Below are 21617 nucleotides of genomic sequence, written 5' to 3' on the forward strand. Positions count from 1 at the left end.
TTCCCAGTGCACATATGCAAACACACATAAATGCAACAAGAGGGAAAAGCAGAAACATATACACCAAGAGATTTAACACAAAAGCACCCAGCCTGCTTAAGATTTCACATGCTGATGCAAGCATAGGGACTGTAGGCAGAGTAGGACCTCACAAACACATGCACACACACACACACACACACACACACACAGAGGGAGGTGTGACATAAACACTGATTACATAGAAGAAAATGCAGACACTTTCTGCAGCCATGCCACTGATGGTAAAGGGTTGGAAAGAATTCCAGAAACCATGTTCTGTGTATTTTCTCTATCTTATAGAAAGTAAGATTGAAAGTTTAACGTGTCAGTACATTAGGAAAAATCACAGACAAATATTTGTGCATATCAAAATACAAGTACAAATGATATGAATTTCCATTAAAAAGTTCTAAATCAACGTGGAAATGGAACAGAACAAACTTAATGCTAAAAAAAATTGCAAGCATTTTCAAAAGCAAAATAGAAGATGCTTTTACTGCACCTAGACGATGTTCTTAATGAACTATCCCCTCCTACCAATATCGCTTCAAAATCTGTTTTATATTTGTATATTATCCTTTTTGAACTGCAATGAAGTTAAATGGACCTGCAAAATTTAATCTAACATCTAATCTAAATAAAAATCAAAGTTGGGAAATATTTGCTATAACTAGTAACAATTATTCTTTTTTATTTTTCTTCATTGTTTTACAGATACTCATAAAGTTGTAGGGATTCAGTCTCCAGGAAGTGTTTTGCAATGTGTGAGAGTGCAAGCAACATCAGTCTGCAGCATCTTAAAGCAACTGTTGTTTGAAATGGTGTTGCTTCCATTGGCCTCCTGGATTTTTCCTCTTCCTTTTACTCTGTGTAAATGTGTGTTTTTATCAATTTTAACTATGTATATATTTATTGTTTTCATCTGTTGTAAGCCGCCCAGAGTCCCCCATTGGGGGGAGATGGGCGGGGATAAGTTTGATAAATAAATAAATAAATAACTGTTACTTTTCACAGATGAGAAAAAAAGGATGCTATTTTACACACAGGTATCTATTTTTTTGGAAATAAGGCCATGGAAAATACAGCATGCCTTATTTCTGTGTTAAGTATATATGAATGGAGAATGCTGCAATCCACAGCTCAGAGGTGGGAAAACCTTTTTTGGGGGGGGGGGGGTTGTTTTGTTTTGTTGGGGGGCAGGCAGGGTGCCTAATGGCCAGGTTTCCTCATAAGAAAGTTTTCAAAGGCTATGTGTGATTGACAGGCACAGCCAGAGAAAGAAATGGGTGGAACAGAGCCCTGATTTTCTTCCCTTCCCTTCCCTTCCCTTCCCTTCCCTTCCCTTCCCTTCCCTTCCCTTCCCTTCCCTTCCCTTCCCTTCCCTTCCCTTCCCTTCCCTTCCCTTCCCCTCCCCAGCCTTTCTTATGTAGGGCTATAATAATAATAATAATTATAATATTATTATTAATAATAATAATAATAATAATTATTATTATTATTATTATTTAAAAGGTTCAATAATTATGGGACCACTGGAGCTTTTTTCAAAGCCTATTTTCTGTAGACAGACATAATAAAATAATACAGTTTGCGTGATTTTTCTCCCTATCCATGATCCTTGCTTCCCCTCCTCCACATTATCCATTATGTCTCTCTCCCTCTCTCTCTCACACACACACCCATTGTATATTATGACCTGCCACCCTTAGCTTTAAATACACCCAGGTGCATGCATACTCCTACATCAGTACCTATGGAAGCTCCCTGAAAACCTAATTGCTGCTGAGAGGCCAATTTAAATTGCTCGGGCAGTACACAGGGAAAGAAGGGTTAGCTCAACAGTTCCTCAGCAATGCTCCATCTTTCTGTGCAGCAATTAGCCATTCAATAAGTTTAACAAGAACCACTGGATGCTTTACAAAGTGCTGTTGCTTTTAAAGCCCAGTTGCTGCAGGACCATGATTTGGAGCAACAGAGGTAGAGCGTCATTTCTTCCTGCTTCATTCCCAAAAGACAGAATGCACTCCTTGGGAGTTGTGCTTAACCTCCATTCCTCCTACCTTTAGGAAAGAAGTCATGAGCTTTCTCTTCACCGGGATGTTTTTAGTTTGATGAATAATATTAATATTATCAATAATATCTTTGCTTTTTTGGTTAAGTTCTTCCAGGTTCCTATTATACTGTATATTTAACATACATTCATAATGTGGCCCATAAATATTACCCTAATGTCTGTTAAAAAACATTCGCATGTGCACTCTTAGTCTTGTTTCTTGTATGAGATCACTGGAAAATTTAGCTTTCCAAATTAAAACCCTTTGTTGCCCCTCTCTTCAAATGGAATTCCATCCACACCCAAACTGGCATGGGTGAATTTCCTGTTTCATCCTATGGGCTTTAGTTCTACATGTTTTCATATTTCACAGATGTAGGATAGAAGTCTCTTTTGAGGTTTTTAATATATTAAGAATTTAACTTCTCAATTTATGTCAATCTGGTTATAAATAATTTCCCTGTGGATTGTATATCAGGCGCCCAATCTCTTCAAGGGAATTTAATTTTAATATCACTGACAAATCTCAGAGATAATATTAATTACTTTTAAAAAATAATAAAATAAAATAAAATTTTAAGTATCTTAAGAAATTCTTTGCTGTTAGGTATGTAACTGAGTACAAGAAAGGAGTTGACATAAGCCAGTCACAATGCAAACAACACTTTATTTCTCCTATAAATCTGCTAGATTGGTTTTTGGCTTTAAGGATTTCATCACTAACACATCCAATCATTGTCCATCCAGTTTTGATCTATGAAGCCTTTTTTCAAACCTCAGTCCAACAAATCACCTCTAACATAAGGCTCAGGTATTAAACTAGTATCAGAATGACATGGTGAATGGGCAGCCATATAAATTAATTCAACAAATAAATAATCTGTTCAGTTTTAGTGTCTGTGTTAGGACAGCAGCATCCCATTCCACCAAGGAATTTAATCATTTTTTTTTTTTTCAAATACTAGGGTTTAAAAAGAAAGAAAAAAGAAACAGACAAAAAGAAAACCAACCTGCAACATTGTTAAGCACTGAAGATGTTACCTGGTGAGGTAATGAAACGTCTGCAAGAAAACTACCAAGCTCAGAGAACCCCAAGGACGCCAACATTGTTTCTGTTTTTTTTTTAATGCAACTGTGGCCTGTCCAATTATATCTAGCAGGGGGAAACTGCTGCAAACTTTTGGGAGGGCTGAGGGCTGAGTCCGGAAGATCCTGCTTTTCTGTTTTAGCACTGATATTGTGGTATGGCCTCCCTGTGGAAGTCAGACCAGCTCCCTCTTGTTGGTTTTCCACAAGCGACTAAAAACTGAACTTTTTTGGAGAGCCTTCCCCTGGTTTGAGTTGTTGTTGCCATTTTGTATTCTCTTTCTATTTATGTAGTGTTGCTCCATTTTTAATTTTTATATGGGGTTTGCTATATATTGCATTTTTTTATGTGCACCACCAAAAGTCATTTCTGATTACAACAGCATACATATATGTTAAATAAGTCAATAAATGGCTTGATAGCAATTTTTACTAACATATAGGACTTTACTGAGAGATTGCAGTAGGAAAGAGAAGAAGAGACAAAGGAAGAAAATGGTGGGGAGACTCAAGAAATACTATGGTGGGGTAGATTCTTTATAAAGAAAACACCATAATCTGCCAAAGGAAACTCCATTGTGTTACACATGGAAGCAACAAATGAGTTTGTTAGCCTACATCATCCGTAGATGGAAATGGTTATGCAAAGCAAGATATATTTAAGAAAGGTTCATAGAAACCAGCACATTATTGGGAAATTACATTAGGGCTCATTGTGTTTAAATAAACTGTGCATTTTGCAGAAATACATACTAGAAGTTTTACAGAAGAAATATACAGTGGAATGAATGAATGAATGAATGAATGAATGAATGAATGAATGTATATATATATATATATATATATATATATCTGATGTGTGTGTATATGTGTGTGTGTATACATGTGTGTGTGTATATATGTATGTGTATGTATGTATGTGTGTGTGTGTATGTATATGTGTGTGTGTGTGTATGTATGTATGTGTGTGTGTGTATGTATATGTGTGTGTGTGTGTATGTATGTATGTGTGTGTGTGTATGTATATATGTATATATATATACACATATATATATATACACACATGAAAAATACATTGAAAAGTTGTGGAATGACTGTGGACTTTATGTCATTTTATAAAGCTACTGCCAGAAACAAAATAATAAGTTTGTACATGTGAATACTTTGCCACACACTGATCAGCACATCCTTTGGAAAGATAATTCAGTTGTGACTCTAGACAGCCACAACAAATCAGCATTAAAAAATATTGGACTGACTCAGCCTATTACAAGCTATTACATTAAATAAATAGTTGGACCTAAAGGCAGAAAGCATATATTTAACTCCAACTCCTTGCCTATGAGACCTAGGACACTTTATCTCTATCTTGACCTCATAGCTTAATAAACTTTCTCATCGCTTACTATCAAGATTCAAAAATCAGGGTCACACAACCTCACCATATTTTTTATGAAATCGGTGTTAAAGACTTCTTCACATTGGGCTCAATTCCTGATGACTTAATTGACATATCCATGAAGTTTTCTTGACAATAACATGGAAATGGCTTCTTTCAGGATATTTATTTGTTTGCTTCTTTATATATTTTCTACCTAATTTGGCCTATACAAGGCTTAGGTACTAAACAGGCTGGACTCTATTTAGCTTCTGAACACAGATATGGTCAGCCACTTGCTGATATTACATAGCAGAATGCAGGAGGTGCATATTCAACATAAAGCACAATTCCTGCCTCATTGTGTGTGTGTGCATCAGAACCTCCCTCCCTCCCTCCCTCTCTCTCACTCATTCTCTCTCTCTCTCTCTTTCTTGCCAGTATGTCCCAGGAGCTCCACAGGTCTTTCTGCTTCTGAGTCAGACCACGGAGAACAAAAGAAAGGAAAGGGTTTTCTTTTTCTTTGTTTGAAACAGGGTTTTAAGCCAAGAGGATTAATTTTCCCTTCTATACCATTCCCTTCTATACCATTCCCTTCTATACCATAGTGCAGTGTTGTAGAGCTAACAAGTGACCACAGTCCTGCCATATAAAAGACTGATCAGTTAAGCACAGTAAACTTTTAAATAAACCTTTGCAGCTTGCGTAGACCTGCACACACAAGAGGACTGAAAAACAACAGAGCTGATGACAATATGTGCTGGTAGACTGCAATTTGCTTTGAAGGATCACAGTGATGTCATCTTTATTTTAAAAAAAAGATGATGGTGATGGTGATGGTGATGGTGATGGTGATGGTGATGGTGATGGTGATGATTTCATGCAGTAGCATACTTTGAAGGCTAAATACAATATGTCAGTGGAGAACCTAAAATTCATACCAGAGAGAAACAGAGAAAAATAAATTGCTGGAAAAGCTTGCAAAAAATTGCCTTCGTACTTAGAGAATGCTTACATGAAGTTTATGTTGATATCAGGATACTAAAGCCAATCACAATTATTGTACTTAAAAAAAAAACCAAAAAACCACAAACAAAATACTTTGCCTTTCCATTTTCTCCCTCCTCACCTTTGGTTGTTTATACCAAAATTGAAATGTGAACTTCAATCTTCTTGATGAGCAGTAATATTTTAATAATTTTTAAAATGTTAATATGTATAATTTAAAGTGGTTTTAACTTATCTCCTTAAAAAACTCATATATTTTAAATTTCATTTTGTTTTATGTTACTAGCTGTCTTGGAAATGGAAGGTTGGGATACAACTTGAATGACAAACAACTTTAAAAAATTGTCTAGCTTTGCTTTTGTTTTTGTCAAGTTACTCTATTGGGTAATATTTAATTTAGCATTTCAATTTTGAGGCTTCCTGATTCCACAACAACTCTGGGAAGCTTGCAGTTACATAGAATTAAAAAGGAACAGCATATATCAAAGAAGCCAGCAGGTAGACCAACCCCACAGCATAAAAAGGACCAAAAAATACCCCAAACCAAACAGGCTTGACCACCATCCTAACCCAAGGCCTAGGAGACCAACCAGGTTTTTAACAATTTGCAAAATATCAGTAAAGTGGGAGCACTGTGGTGTCTGGGGGGAAAACATTCCAGAGGGCAGAGCCATCACCAAGAAAGCACACTTTCTGGGTCCTACAAGGTGACATTGGTTAATCAATAGGACCCAGAGTATGCTCACTTTAGCTGACCTCACCAGATGGCAGAAACATATGGAGACAGGTGGTCCCTCAGGTAGTCATGCCATGAAGGGTATGACTGTTGGGCTAATATATCTTAAAACAAGCATTCACTTCCCCCATACCCACATGTGTAATTGCCACTGATGGCCCCACTTGATCATGTCCCCATGACCTCTCCTCCTTTATTCATTATAGAAGGCCTGAAGCAGAGAGTCTGCTCTGTTCCTAGCTACAGTGGATGGTGGGAGAAGAATGGCAAGCCTGGACCCACTGCTTTCCTCATGCACTGGTATTCATTTATTAGGGAAATCTGAAAGTTGGTAGGATATACATTAAACAAATCAAGCAGCAATAGACATATACAACAGTAGTGACTGGTGCCAAATTCTCTTGAGATCTTGAAGAGCTTTTCAAAGTTCTGGGTTAGGCTATAAATTGAATTTTAAAAGAAGAGTAACATCTTGATAAATATGTTATACTTTTGCTATCATATTTCAATAATATTACCTTGGTATACCCAGTGATTGGAACTGCTTATTCTGTTTATGCTAAGGTATAACGTATCATGCAAATTGTGATTTGGACAGTAAACTATGGTTAAACAAATTAACCAATCCCTCCTTCTCTACTATACCATAATACAGTGTAAGAGTTAGTACAATGTATCAGATCCATTCTTTACCAATAACAGGATGCTCCTGAATGGGTCAAACTAGATGAGAAACCTTTTAGGTGGTTACAATTGCATGATTGCCCTTAAAAATAATAAAATGTGGGCAATAGGGCATTAATCCCCACCATCTTTGCTATTTGGGCAGAAACCATTTCATCTAATGCAAATAGTAGTCATACTGGACAAAAGAATAGGGTTCTGAAGTAGATGGGGGAAGCAATCTACTTTTGAAAGTCACTCATAAAACTCTAATTGCTTGAGTGGCATCTTATCTTTATATATATATAAAAGTATCCAGCAGCCTTCTTTGCTCCTTTCCTGCCTCCACTGACAGGAGGCATCATGCCCTACATTGGGATATTTTGCAAATTACATCCCAAATACACACAATTAAATATGGAGCATCTTCCAGTAAAGATGTGGCATGTTAATAAAATGTAATTATACTTTGTTTAAGCCTAAAAGTACTTGGCATTTAACTACATTTTAGGTGACTCAAGGCTCTTACTTCGAAACCTAGTTCCACAGCAATAGTTTTTTTCTCCCCCTTCCTTCAATGCCAATTATAGACTTAAAATATAAAGACTGTTGTCCCAGCAGTAATAAAAGTAATGACAACAATATAGGTCATTGTTTGGCTTCCAACCTTTTCGCGGCTGAATGTGGCATTAGTGAAGCCTAAGCAAACTCCAGAGAGCTGGATTAGATGAAAAACTGACACTTTCAAAGACCCTTGTATTTGTGAATACTGTATGGGATATGAAAGACACAATCAGAAAAGTGTGCATACTCCATGTGGGTCTCAAGAAGAACATTAGAAAACTAAATTTGGACAGCAAGTTGTAGACTTTTGCCAAGTGTAAATAATAGCTAAGCCCAGCTCAACTGTGGCAAGGCTCACAGGGTTAGCTTTCATTAAAGAGCTATCCTTCAGCCATCATTCTCTGAAGCGAGCACATCACATTCATAAACATAGTTCTTGCCAATTCCACTAAATAGATGTGACCTGTGGTAGATCTATAAAATATGACAACGGAATTGATTCTCAACACAGCACATATAAGATATTTTCGATTCATTAATAGACAGGGAAGCATGAAATGTGTTTATAATTGAAAATTGGTTACAGAACACACGCTTTCAATTGCTACATGTTGGAAAGAGTATTATGTTAATACTATATGTAGCAGTCATATTTTCATTAGATGGATTTAGGTGGTCTCAAAGGAAACTTTAGTTGTAATCAATGGTGAGAAACCGATGGCCTATTGTGTTGCTGAATTCACAGCATCCTTCCCCATTAGCTATGATGCAGGTTATAATGCAGTAACATCTGGCCCTCAGCTCCTATCCTATATGTTTGATTTAGTAGTCCAATGCTCTACAAAATGAGCGGATCAGGCCGGTCTCATTTAGAGCAGCATATTTCACTACCAACTTGTTTTTATACTTCTAATGTCAACATGTTACAGCCTCTTTCTTGCTAAGTCCTTGAACTAGATATTCCCCAGCTCAAACCATTCTTCTGCCATGAATTTCCTGGATGAACCTCCACGGACATTTTTTTCAGAAGATCCAGAGACAGAGATGTTAGTGTCTGTAAATATATATGGCCAGGAGTGCATAAAGGAAGTTGAGTCAGATTCTGTCAAAATGACATTTTCCCAATGACTCTACCATCACCTGCCTAAGATAGAAAAATCCAGTTATCAGCTTTGTGATTAATGGTGTCTTTTAAATGTTTAGCATGGTTCAGTTTGGCAGTGCCAAGAGATTTTTTTGCTGAGTTTCCACAGCTTTTCAAGAAAATGTTAGGTGAGTACAAAACAACCCATGACATTCCAGCTGGATACCCTATTGTGCTCACGCCTATGAGGGCTTGAATCACATTTTGCTTTGCACCCAAAGGTCAGTGCAGAATTGGAACATATATCATTGCACAAGGAATTATGGAACTAGTTATGCACACTAGTTAGGCAACACCTGTTAGGGACCTGTCATGAAGCCTGATGGTAGTGTCTGCATTTGTAGGGATTACAAATGCACTGTAAATAAAGCATTAAAGGAAAATTCATATTCAATGTTATAACCCAACTACTTGACACACTAGCTGGGGGAAGTGTTTTTGCCAAACTGGACCGTGTTCAAGTCTAGCAGCAATTGTTAATAGATGACAATGTAACAGATGCCCAAACTATAATTACTCACTGAGGAGCTTTCTGTCAGACTTCACCCAGTAGGCAGGACTAGAACCAATTAGGCAAGTTTACAAGAATCCAAGAACTTCTAATAAGTAATCTTTATTGAAAAGCAGTCATACAAAGCCATAGCAAACAAATTTTAGCAACTGCTAGGTTTTAAGAGCAAGTCCTATATATAGAAGCAGTATTCAAACTTCTTTGCATTTTTCTCTTTTCTACCCAAATAGGCTGTCCAAACTCCTCTTTTGCACTAGAGGGCCATTTCTATCTTGCAAATGGTCAGATTTGCCATCACATTCTATTCACTGAGTGTGAGGATAAATTCTCACACTTTCCATGATGATCTTCAATTTGGAACTTGGGTGGCATTTGAAATATTCCACTGGTAAAAGGGATTGCAGGGATTGCTCTATGTTTTGACAGTGTTTTTATTGTGGGTCCATTGGATGAGAATCTAACTTTATGACTGAGGGAAATTCTATTGGGATTTGACAATACAGGAGTCAGAGTAAAGAAAGGAAAATATCACCTGGGAATTCCCAGCATTGCCTGCTTGGATATGGAATTTATATATTCAGCTTGCACACACTGAAAACTGGAAAACAAGATGAAGACCATGCACTAAAACTAAAATTCAGATTAGATCTTCAAGCTATCCATTTCATCCTACATTTTTTTTCTTTGGGGGGGCGGGGGAGGGGGACAAGGAAATGTTAGCAGAACCTTTGCATCACCTGCAAGACAAAGGACTACATAGAAATGGATTCAGTGACATGTCAGAGAAAATGGTCAAGAAGTTTCTAACCTCTGGTTCATTCCCTATCTGTTACGATTAACAATGGCCTTTAATTGTCACCTGTGATGCATCGTGATTTGCAGTTGTTGTTGTTCTTAGCTAAGCATTGCCTGATGTTCAGGATGTATCTATTGACTGTTATTCCTGAAGAATGACTTCATCTGAGAGACAATGTGGAGACTATTCAGTAATAAGTACCAGTGAACCTAGAAGTGATATCTCAGCGCATATAGCATTGCAGATAATCTGACAACAGCAATGACAAAAATCCTCTAAATATCAGAAAACAAAAACTGTACTGAGTCTCCAACTCCTTTGTTTCTTACCTATGGCAGAAGCACTGCAAAGTTGATGTTCTTTTTTCTTTTCTTTTTACCATATAGCTGCCCTTTAAGGTTAAGAAGTGCATGAAGAGAAGAAACTTAATCTGGAAATTAATATTGCTAACAAGGGAAATATGTCATTCCATGAGATGCCCCACCTAGCATCTGGATTCAATGGATAAAAATCTCAACTGTTTGTGAGAGATCAACAGGACTTTAAATGGCTTATTTAGGGAAAATCTTTTGTCTGCTTTTAACGAGAGAGATTGAATCAGAGAGCCTCTGCAAAATGTCTTATGTACTACTGACTTACTTATATACATTCTGAAATAGGACAAAATAACCTGGCATGTCATTGTCTTCTTGGCTTCTCCTACAATCCTTGCTTTGGTGGATTTGTATTGATATTTATGTTGGAGATGGTTTAGTTGAATTTTCTGACTTGTACCGAAATAAAATTCACTCATGTGGAAACTCCATCATCAAGTAGTCCACAACCCACTAGGTAAAAGATTTGGGTGTGGGTGGGTGTATTTGCATGTGTGTATTTGTGTGTGTATGTAAGTATGTATTTTATATGCTCCCACACTCAATGAGATGTGTGGTTTAAAAGGTGGAGTACAATATTAATGAAACCAATATTAAAACCTAACTCATAAAACATATACAGTACTATTATATTTTTAAAAAGCCTGGGAAAATAAATGTCTTGAACCCTCCTCAATCATAGATACCTAGCTCTGGCTTTAATTCAAATAACAGTTTGTTCCTTAGTATGGGCCCTGCCACATCAAGGTGCTGATGTTAAACATATCCAAAAAGGGGGATGTAAAATGCATCCATTAATGAGCCAAGGATTGGAGCAAACTTGAGAGTCCTAAAAGTCTTTATAGAGAAACGTGAGCATTTTGAATTGGCCTCAAACTATACCAGGCAATCAGTGAAACTGCTTCAACATGAGATACATGGAAAATCTCACAAAAGCCCCGTTCTACATATACTTGCCCTTTAAGGTTAAGGTGTATGCTGTTATATTCTGGGCCAGCTGCAATTTCTAGCTTATCTTCTGCATGACTATTGATATGTCTGATACTGATATCAGCATTCTGCAATCTGATGGCCTCTAGATGTTTTGGGCTACAATTGCTGCCCATGCTTGGTTCCTATGTGTTACATGTTCTGATTTTTTTTTTAAATAATTCTTTAATATTGAAGGGGAAGTCTAAGCCAGTATTTATACATCCTGTTCTAAGTAGAAAAATAAATAAATAAACAAGAAATGCACCTTGTTGCCACTACAAGTTTTCTATCCTCCAATCTTAATCAGGCTCAAATGTTTGAAAGCATAAATCTAATTTTCATTCTTTCTATGCTTGAACAACTCTCAGAACCTCAGATTTCAGAAGAAAGAGGTGAAAATGTCCCATTCTGAAATAAGAGCCAGTTTGGTCTAGTGGTTAAGGCAGCAGGCTAGAAAGCAGGAGACGGTGAGTTCCAGTTCCACCTTAGTCATAAAAGCTGGGTGGGTGAATTTGGGCCAGTCTCTCTCTCTCTCAGCCCAACTCACCTCACAGGATTGTTCTTGTGGGGAAAATAGGAGGAGGAAGGAGTATTAGGTATGTTCGTCACCTTGAGTTATTTATAAAAATAAGAAAGGTGGGATTAAAAAAATCTAAAAAAAAAAAATGAATTAAAAAATTGCCATGATATTATATTACATATATCCCATATGCATCTCAGTTTTAAGAATTATGTCTATTGAATGCCTATCATTGAAATGCCATGCACTTTTATATTCATATTTGTTTTAGTCAATAACACAGTGTTTAGTTTTTAATCTAAAGGCTAGAATTGTTTTAAAAAAATAATAAAAAGATAATCAAAGCTGGAGTATAAAGTCAATAAAAGTTTTCAGTACAAGCTTAAAAATAGTTAATTGAATCCAGCAGCATGGAAATAGCTAATCATATCCAGCAGTATGAAAATAAACAGTGAAAAGCAAATAAAGAAATAGTCAAGATTCCTTAAGACCCCAGAAGTGTTTCTAATGAGATTAGAAATTATTGAAAAACTGCCAGAAAACAAAACAAAACACACATATAGTTAGCTAATATAATTAAAATATGTTTAACTCTATGAGTGTTTTTAGTATTGAGTGTGTACATAGTGTGATTATATATTTTAGTCATTAGGTGCCATGAGACACAAATTGGTCCAATGGAATGAAGAGCTTTGGGTTGTTATATTATCTTTCTTAAATGAGAACAGGCAAATTTGTATTTTAGATTATTGCAAGCTTTTGGACTTGTAAAAAAGCAAACAAAAAAATATCTGCATACAGCAGATTTTAAAGATTAATATTAAATCAAAATCAGAGACTCTCCTTTTGGGTTTGATGGATAAACAATTGGGAAAAGACTCATGAAATTTTGTTTTTATATATGATAACAGCAGCAAGGCTTTTATATGCACAGAGGTGGAAAGATAAGACATTACCTACAGTGGAAGAATGGATGGTGAAGTCGATAGAGTTGGCTGAGATGGTGAAATTGATGGCTTTGATTTGAGATAAGATATTGTGTAGTTTTAATGTTAACTGGAAGTCTTTTTTGGACTTTTTGCAGGAAACAGGAAAAAAATAAAATTATGTTGTATGGATTTGATGATTAGAAATAATATAGGTTAATAGAAATAATGGAAGTTATGTTTTAAATTTAGAGTTTGATGTACATTGTTACTTATATGTGTTGCAAGGAGGGTCAGAAGTCAATTCTTGTTTTTGTTGTTTCTCTGTTTTTCTATTCTGAACTTTTGATCTTTACTATTTTCTTTTTTTTCAATTTTCTTTTTCTTCTTCTTAGTCTTTCTCTCAATATTAGTTTTTGTTAGTTTTTACTGTTCTTTTTTTCTTAAATAATAAAGTTATTAAAAAAAATTAAAAATTGCTTTGAAGAATAGCATATTAAACAAAGCAAATGCAGGTAGTTCTCACTTACTGACCGCAACTGGAACTGGCAACTCCATCACTAAGCAGCACAGTTGTAAAGTGAAACATCATGTGACCACACCTGACTTATGACATGAGTTTGTCAGTTCTGGCTGCAGTCATTAAGCGAATCATGCACAGTCATTAAGCACAATGTCATGTGACTGCGATTTGTGATTTCATGCTGGCTTCTCCATTGACTTTGCTTGTTGGAAGCCAGCTGTGAAAGTCACAAATGGCAATCAAATGACTGCAGGACACTGCAACCATCATAAATGTACACTGGCTGTCAAGCACCCAAATTGTGATCATGCACCCACAGAGATACTGTGACAGCCACAAATTCAAGGACCGGTTGTAAGTCTCCATTTTCGGTGCCATTGTAACTTTGAACAGTCGCTAAATGAGTGGTCAGTAAGAGAGTTGTAGTTTGCAGGTTTTCTTTCTTTCACCTGTTCTGTCAGTGCTATTTCTATTTCTTTTAATGCTTCTAATTAAAACTTGAAATTCCTCCTTCCTCCCTTCCCCTTCCCCTTTGTCCCCTCCCTCCCTCCCTCCCTCCCTCCCTTCCTTCGTTCCTTCCTCTACTGCTCAAAGATCAACAAATGTGAACTTTCCTTAGACAAAAGTTCTGTAATCTTCTGTAAAGTCCCATCTTGGATATTCTTCCTTTATAACTGTAACAGAACTTGGAACAGGAAAAGAGATCATCTAGTACAAGTGATCATTTAAGATCTCCTGTTTCCAGATGTGTGCAAATGCAATAGAAAGGTCAACCCACGCAGATTTGATATGTCTTGGAAATTTATCAGGTGTCAGACTTCTCACAGGCATGGTTAGAAAACTCAGACAATAACCCCTTATTCAGGTACTGGCTTACTCAGCAGCAGGCTCACAGCCATGAAACAGCTAGATTAGTTTCATTACTGCAGACAAGAATGAAGCCATATGGACACACAAGTTCTGCTTACAGCACTCCACAGTTGTTAAAACCTATATATCGACATATGCCTCAGAGTGTAAATCCTAGGCTTTTTCTTTCTTCCTTTCTAAATCAACAGATACTTTGGCACACCCCCCCCCCCAGCTTATCATTATTAATGATCTGGTATCCACATACTGAACTAGTTTCTAATTAGTTCAGACTAAGGGTGAATATCAGTAAGGGTTGACGATATTTATCCAAGATTTTGTAATGTGAAAAAAGTATCATTTATGTGTACACAGATGTATCAGCAATAACCAGAACTGCTGATTTTCCATTCTGATTGACTGTTTACTCAGCAGGAAGTAGAGTTTCTAGAAGGAATTTTAGGCAGCTAGGTTCCAGGGAGACAGCCAGTCTGGTGTAACGGTTAAGGCATCAAGCTAGAAACTAGGAGAGCATGAGTTCTAGTCCTGCCTTAGGCACAAAGCCAGCTGGATGACCTTGGGCCAGTCACTCTCTCTCAGCCCTAGCAAGGTGGCAATGGTAAGCCACTTCTGAAATCTTACCAAGAAAACTGCAGAGACTTGTAAAGGCAGTCGCCAGGAGTCAATGCTGACTGGAAGGCATGCACGCATGTGCGTGCACACACACACACACACACACACAGGTTACAGGAAACAAGGTCACTGATATCAAGAACAGAAGTTTGTCAATGGAGTTCGACAAGGATGTTTAAGGCAGAATAGATAACAAATGTGAATAGTGAGTATTTGGTTAACCTGACTGCTTGCGAGTAGAAAAAAAGAAATAAATGCTTTCTATTAATCATGTCTTAAGAAATAAAAGGGAAAACAGATAAATAGGACTTTGCACCTATAATACTAGTGATGTATTTGTGTTTCTAATGGAAACATTCTGACAAATATTTATAGCAAGAGAAAATTTGAAGCAAGCCAGGGGATTAGAGCAACAAATGGCCATACTACAGCTGATAAGAAAAGGTGAAGATTTATCAGATCAAAGGATCATGCTATATTCCGTGATCAGAATATAAAAATTGTAGGATCCAATATGTTTAAAAGGCAATGAAGATGGTGCACTGCATGGTAGAAAATGTCCACATTTTCTCACAAATCCTAGTGACTAAATTTGGTGATCATCTAAAGGGCATCTGAGTTAAAATAAGTAGAGGAATGAATGCAAGCAATACTATCATTAATGTCTATTATCATCCAATCAACAAAGAAAAAGACAAGATGATGCCTTCCAAAACTAACTTGCAGATCTTTCAGAGAGGAACTAAATAATAGTGGCTGGGGACTTTTATTACCCTGATACCTGTAGGAGGACAAATTCTGCCTGGCATGGTACTTCCAAGAAATTCCTGACTTGTCTTGCTGACATTTTTAAAGTGTGGTGGAAGACACAAGTTAAGCTACCCTTTACTTGACCCTTATCAACAGAGAAGACTTACTTGAGTAAGTGGAAATAGCAGGACCGCTGGGGGAAAGTGATCATGTAATTCTGAAGTTCTTTATTTTGCCTATTTATTTAGCACATTTATATCCCGCTACAATCCTAAGGGAGTAAAGGAAACTAAAGCTGCTTGGTAATGGATGGAGAAACTGCCTGGACATTCCTAGGCTGTAAGGTAGGCTAGATATTAAAAAAAATAAATAAATCCAGAAGTAGTCAGTGGTAAATCACTTCTGTAACACTGCCAGGAAAGCTGCATTTGTGTAATCACCAGAAGCCAAGCTTGACCTAAGGACATGTTTTACTTTTTTAAAGCTGACTGAAATTAAACATTTACTTTGCACTTCCAAAATCACATTTCAATAAAATTTAAATAAGAAATGTTAAGAAGGATTCAATGACCTGAGAAACTAATAGGAGAAGAAGTTCATGATAGGCAGGAGTTCCTAATAGATGAGATACTTAAAAAGTAATTAAAACAATTGCAATGAGAAATGAAATGGAAGACCGCAGAAGTCAGTGTGATGACATAAAAATGTTCATGAAGATCTGGACTATATATGGGGGGATTGGGGGCTGGGGAGCATGAAGGCTCATGCAAAACAGTATCCTGAGTCACCTGGAATTGTAGAGAGAAAATCAAGAAAACTAGAACTCATAAGCTGAACTTGACAAAAATGCTAAGTACAGTAAAAAGGGTTTCTTTAGATGTGTTCAAAATAAAAGGAAGGGAAAAAGATCAGTAAATCAAGTGCTCAGTGAAAGCAGCAAATTGCTAAGCAGTGACAAAGAAAAGGCAGAACTACTTAAATCTCATTTTAGTTCTGTCCCCTAAAAAGGTGTCACACAAAAGGATGTCAAGACCTGTTCTCTATTGTTCCAGAGTGCAGGACATAAAATAATGGATTTAAGTTAAAGGAAGGCAGATTCCAGGTTAATGTTAAAAATAAACAATAAAAAATAAAAAATAAAAAAAAGAAAAAAGAAAAAAGAAACTTTTGAACAGTAAGAACAGTTCAGCAGAAGAACCAATTGAAACCAACTACCCAAAGATGTTGTAGGCTCTCATTCATTTGATATGTTCAGGTAGAGGATAGACAGCTATATGTCATAGATGCTTAAAACTGAATCCCTTCAGCAGTGTTTCTCAACCTTGGCAAGTTTAAGATGTGTGGACTTCAGATCCCAGAATTCTGGGAGCTGAGGTCCACACATCTTAAACTTGCCAAGGTTGAGAAACACTACCCTACACTAAGCAGGGAGTTGGATTTGATGGCCTAAATGCCACCTTCCAGCTCTATGATTCTGTACATAGGCTTGTAAAGGCTTTCTATTATCCTTGTAGACTCTTCTTGATCAGAAATTCACTTAGAGACCATGGATTGCTTTATAATGATAAAAGCTCTATCACTGGTGGCATTAAAAAAAATAAAAAACTTCCAAGTTAAAAACAACAACAACAAAAAAAAAGCAAATAAAAATTGTGCAGGTTAAATCAAAAACATAATAGCATCTTTGGGAAAAAAAAATCTGCAAAGTGATCTGCTCGGAGCAATGCACTTTGATCGGTTGCTTTCAGACTTTCTAATGCTGATGCATTTTGAATCAACACTTGCATTGTTATGTTTTATTCATGGATTTTTTTTACACTAGAATGTTAATTTTCCAATGCATTGTCTCCTGCAAATGAATTTACATCCTTTGTTACTTTTCCTTTCTCCTTCATTGTCTTACCTAGAAAGAAACAATGCCCTGGCTTCACCCTTTACCTGGGAGAGAAGCTGCTTTCCCACAACATGGACTGGTTTGTTTCATGCTATAGGTTTTGGAAGTCAGGTACCACATAGGTAGAATTAATTAGTTATTCCAAGCTAATCATCCTCTCTCTTCTCATTTAGGTCTTATCTGAAATGGGAGAACGAGGAACATACAATGGGACATTGTTTCATTCATTTGAAAAAAAAAATTATATGGTCACCTATATTATATAAAAATAACCCTAGGCAGCTGACAAACAGACAAATAATGAAAAACACAAGACGCAAATTAACACGCCATCAGTGCTATAACAGCACCCTCTCAAAAAAACAAATAAATGTGGGGCTCACCTTTACCCCAGTGCCTGAGGGAAGAGCCAGATCATAATGGCCTTCCATTAATTCTCCCTCATAGTACATAGTTAAATTCAGTTTACACCAACACCATACACTTTGCCTCTCCATAGCTTTCAATCCTTGCAAATCATCTTTGGGGATGTCATGTCTAATAGAATCTTGTTATTTCCCTATTTAAATCTTAGAAGACATTTAAGGAATTTTGGAAGACTGCAGGGCAGTGGCCAAAATGAACCTATCAGGGGGATAATGGAAATATTTAAGAATCTTTATCTGCATGCAGTTTGTAACATGCCACAATGGCAGTCTCACGTGATGTATTTCTTAACATGAGCATCTTTATTTGGTCATCCCATTCAGATCACTGGGCCAACATATTCAAGTTTCAAAGTATAAACTTAACTTACTTAAATCATACTTAATTATTTATATGCAGTTGCTTACAGATTCAGAATAAGAAAATGGTGAATATACAGAAGTTTGGGCACCCACTTGATTCATTGCTATTTTTTAACTAAAAAAAGAAGACAATTGACTCATACATTTAGCCAGGTGAAGACAATTTCACAGGTGAGCAAGTACTTTGAGTCTTCTAACCTCTCAGGTTGGACTTTCTGTTCTGTCTACTTCCAGCAACCAAGAGTTCTTCTAAACAGCTCTATGAACATTTGAAAATGAAGATAATTCATTCTTGCCAAGCAGGGGAAGATTATTTTAAAAATCTAGATGCTTCCAGATAGCAATTTCCACTATGAGAAACATTAAGAAATGGAATTTTTGAAGTGAAGGCAAGATCTGAAAGACCAAGACTAATATCAGGTAGAACTGCCTGGCAACTGTTCAAATTTTCCAAACAGAACCCACAGAAAACTGCAAACTACCCACTGAAGAGCTTTGCTGACACTAGAGTAGTTTTCCACAGCTTTGGTTATACAGCAATCTTTGGCATAGTTTAGTAACTGACTTTTATGATGATGTCAGGGAAAAGACTGGGAGAATTATTCAAAATAAATCTGGTTTCTAACTTCATCATAAAAGTAAGTAACTAAACTATTCTAAAGAAAACTTTGATAATCCTAAAATGTTTTATAATCACTGCTTTGGATTGATGAAATTAAAAAAAAAAAAAACATACTGTTCAGCCCCAACCACACAAAATAGATTTGAGAAAAAGGGGAGAACCATTTGAAGGAAAGACCACTTTGCCAACCAAACAAGGACTGGCTCTATTATACTTTGGAATTGCCAGTGACACAGGAAATACTTTGCTGGTGGAAGGAAGAATGGATTCAATTAAATGTCAACTTTTTTTTTTTTTTTAACTAATGTCCTACAGTTGGTGAAGAAACTGAATCTGAAAAGAGATTGGCTAATTCAGCAAGACAAACATTGAAAATATATCTCCAAATGAACCATGAAGAACTTACAGAAAAGAAAATAAAGGTTTTGGAATGGTCTTCACAATCCTCAGGCTTGCATATTATTGAAAATCTGGGGGAATTCTCTGATATGTGATGCATGCAAGGAGACCTAAGAATATTTCTGAGCTGGAAGAGTTCTGCAAGGAAGAGGAGGGAAAATTCCAAAAGGAAGAAGAGAAAGGTTCTTAATTGGCTACAGGAAACACAGGCTGTTATTTCTGCCAAAGGAATATCATAAAGGACTGACTGAAAGGTGTCTAAATGTCTGCACTTTCCATATTCACCGTTTGCTTATTTTGAAGCCATAGGCAATTGCACATAAATAGTAAGTATACATTCAAATTTGCAGAAAGATGTTGTATTTAATTTTGTACAATGCAGAGTTTCATCAGCTTCAGTTCACTTAGAGATTTACTAGAACACATTTTGACCACGGGTGCCTAAAGTTTTGCTTGCGACTATATTGGCAATATTACCAAAACATACAAGCTAATTAGATGGTGTCTAATCTGCTGCCTCTGTGGAAGAGCAGCGGGTATCAGCTCAAGACTGCAGTGATCTGCAGATGGTGAATGCAGATGAACCATGTTTTCAACTGGATTTTTATTTCCTGTTATGAAGTAGTGCTTATTTGAAAAAAATAGCAATAAAAGGTTTATTAACATGTAACGATGATCTTAAATGGCCAGGTCTTCAAGCTAGAAGGAGTATGTGGTTGAATAAATTTAGAAGGCCCTGCTTCCCTAGCAGCTTTCAATGCTGTAGTTTCAAACTGTAAAGAAAAAGTGGGAATCGAGGAAAAGTTTTAAAAGTATACAGCAAAAGAACAAGCAGCTTTAAAGAAATAAATGAAGGGGAGCTAGAAGCTAGCTAATTATTGGTATAACCCAATGTTAATTATTGTTCAGTCTTTTTATTTGACAGCTGTATCTTGAAGTACGAATAGAATATTGATTTATCTTAATTGATCATTAGGCAAGGACAATGTTAAAACAAGGAATCAATGAAAGCCAAACAGCTTTTTTTTTTTTTTTTGACATGTTATATGTAACATGTAACAAAAGGGAACTTTTATGAAAGCCTTAAAACTGATATATGATTATTTCCAGTATTATTTCCAGAGCTCAGAATCTTTATCCTTTCTAACAAACTTGGGCCTCCCCATGAGACCAGTTCTTTCTGGGGTTGTAGAGAGGATGTGGTTTTTAAATTAAAGTGAAAGAAAAAGATATGCTATGGGGATAATGCCTGATATGTGTCCTGGCAGCCTCAAGAATAGCTTCTTGCTAACCAGTGCTAAGTTACACGAATGCTGCAGCAGAAATTGGTGTGACATCCTGAGTTTCTGCAGACAACAAATGCTTTGTTATAGTCTCTGTCAACACATTTAATGGTACCCTGAAGCTGCTGGTTTCCCTGGATGAAGGCAGCTGGGCACTACCATAAGAACTCAAAGTTTGATTGAAAAAGTTTTTCTTATCCTGGAGAATATGTGGATTCAAGAGCATTTTCACTGGGCTAATTTTGTGGAAAGGGGTCTTTCCTTTCCTTATGAGACAGACAAGATTTATGTCTTCAGAGTAGATCAAGGACACGTTCATTTGATAGGACTGAAGTCATAGCAGCATTTTGCTAGTCCAGCAGGTAAACTATTCCGATGAATCAAATCTGAATAGATGCTTCCAAGTTCTTTCCCCAAGCTGTGGCGTTTTTCTCATAGAGGTATTACCTGACTTGAAGAGCTTTGGTAAATGGAAAGGAACTTATTCACCTAAGTAGATTAGGGTATTAGTCTATTTTTTTCTTCCTTCTTCTTCTTCTTCTTCTTCTTTTTTTTAAGTCTTTATGTTACAAAAATGTGAAGATGAAGGATTGAATCAATTCTATATTAATACTAAATGCATATTACATGGATTAACCTTTCTCTCTCCCTCTCTCTCTCTTTAGATTTCCTCCTCTTTTTCTTTCTTTTTGTTATGTTTAGTTTATTTTAATCATTACAATGCATGTAGGTTCTTTTCTCGCTGAATAACCATTACTGAATAATCTTGTTGCTTAATGTTGTAATAATAATAATAATAATAATAATAATAATAATAATAGCAACAACAACTTGATAGGTGGATAAAAATGGCAAATCCAATCTAAACATCTGGCTGACTGCGACCAACCATAATAATAATAATAGAAAGTGTTACTTGATTTGCTACTTTCCTCTATACACTGTGTGTATGTGCGTACACAAATACATCAATTTAGTAATGTTTGCATAGCCTCACCTCTAGTCAAGCGAAAAAGGACATAAATGTGGTCTGCATCAAACTAGTACCCTTATGTTCTAAGAGTAGTGGCAAGCAGGTTGTGATAGCTTTTAAAATTACCTTAGCCTGGCAGAGAAGAAAGGTG

The sequence above is a fragment of the Python bivittatus genome, unplaced genomic scaffold (genome assembly GCF_059951505.1).
Source record: "Python bivittatus isolate LINGU-HERP-01145 unplaced genomic scaffold, Pbiv_v1 ctg000840_np1212, whole genome shotgun sequence".
Classification (NCBI taxonomy): Eukaryota; Metazoa; Chordata; class Lepidosauria; order Squamata; family Pythonidae; genus Python; species Python bivittatus.